This window comes from Myotis brandtii, unplaced genomic scaffold (assembly GCF_000412655.1).
Source record: "Myotis brandtii unplaced genomic scaffold, ASM41265v1 scaffold463, whole genome shotgun sequence".
NCBI lineage: Eukaryota > Metazoa > Chordata > Mammalia > Chiroptera > Vespertilionidae > Myotis > Myotis brandtii.
In genome coordinates, this window is record NW_005367694.1 from 499,316 (window position 1) to 500,859 (window position 1,544).

Sequence of the window (1,544 nt, forward strand, 5' to 3'; positions counted from 1 at the left end):
AGAGGGGGGGGGGGGGGGGGGGGGGCAGGGTTGCTGCCATCGTCCAGGTGAGAGAGGGTGGCGCTGCACCAGGGGGGAGTGGAGGAGGCGTTAAGAAGTGGTCTGACTGTGGAGGACGTGTAAGTGTGTTTACATGGGTCTGTGTTTGTTTATGTTGAGGTGTCTGGACCCCCTTTAAATGAAAATGTTCACATATAGACGGGCCCTGATTTACAAATGAGTTGACTTTACGATGATATGAATGAAAGCCATACCCACTCGATAGAGACCGTACTTTTAAAAATTTGATCTTTCCCGGGCCCCTGCTGTGCAGTCGCTCCTCGCTGGGTGCTGCGCGGCCAGTCCCCCTCCTAGTCCGCCGCACGGTCACGAGCCAGGGCGCGTGAACACAGGACGAGCTGGTCACATCTGGGCCGGCGCTTGCCAGCTGTGTGGCCTTGGGCTGACCGTGTCCACTCCTACACGCCTTCCTGTTTCCTTGTTTATGAGACGAGACAAATAAAAAAGTTGCCTCTCATGTCGGGTCACTACAGGAAAGTAAGCGAGAGAGCAGAATGCTCGGCCGAGCCTGGAGCTAGGAAGGGCCTGGTGAGCCATTGGGGGGGTTGGGGGGGGCACTAGGGCGGGGCTGTGCAGGACCAGGTGTGGGCCACGTCCCGGCTGCTTCCCGTCCTGCTTTCTCTAACCAACTGAGCTGCCTGGCCAGGGCCTGTGACTCCCTTTAGAGGGCCCATTGCAGGAATCCAATCCCAGGTTAAGACCTCCTTTCATAGCTGCCATCCTCACCCCCGTACTCTCCCCCCACACAAGCTTTCCAGGTCCAGGTGGGAACCACACCAGGGTCCCCTTCCAGCCACCCTGGCCCCTGGTCCTGCCCAGGTGCCCAGCGTGGTTCAGGCGGGACCCTCACAGCGGGCCAGGCCCACCTGCCCACTGCCAAGGGCTGCAGAGCTCCCCACACACACAGCCTCCCCAGGTGGGTGCACGCTGCCTGTGGGACAAAGCCGGTTGGTCGCCAGCTGTCGACCTTGCTTTGAACTTGTTTACTGCTGAGTGAGTTCAGGGAATGACATAATGTTCAAGCTCCCTGGACTAAATTTAGGCCCCAGGAAAATAATTTCCCCTGGGTGAGTTCCAGTCCCGTTCTGCTGAGAGAATCAGGCCGCTGTGCCGAGCCCATGAACGCGCCCGAGCTCCAAGGCCCGTTCCCACACTGAGCGCTCAGGCCAGGCAAGGGTCAGCATGACTCCAGACCACCAGCCTCCTGCATGGTTTCTACGCCTACGTCTGTGACCCCACTTCCCGCTCCACTCACAGAGCTCACTCCACAGGGTAGGGCGGGACTGTGGTCAGAGAGGAGGAGGACAGTTAGAATGGAAAATGTTTGCTAAAGCAAACACATATCTATCTCTATGTATAAAAAGCCAGCGACCACAACACCATAACCAGAACGACCAGTCGCTGTGGCCAGCGAACTGGCCTGATCCATTTGGGGGTAAGGCTGACCGGCCAACCTCTTGCAGCCCCTCCCCGCAGCTGGCCCC

General features: G+C 58.6%; 1 protein-coding gene across 1 annotated transcript in view; it reads left to right on the top strand.

Annotated features, from left to right (window-relative positions):
• The window catches only part of BCL7A (B-cell CLL/lymphoma 7A), a 28,560-nt gene that overhangs the window by 18,929 nt on the left and 8,087 nt on the right, over window positions 1–1,544 (top strand). The window lies entirely within an intron of this gene.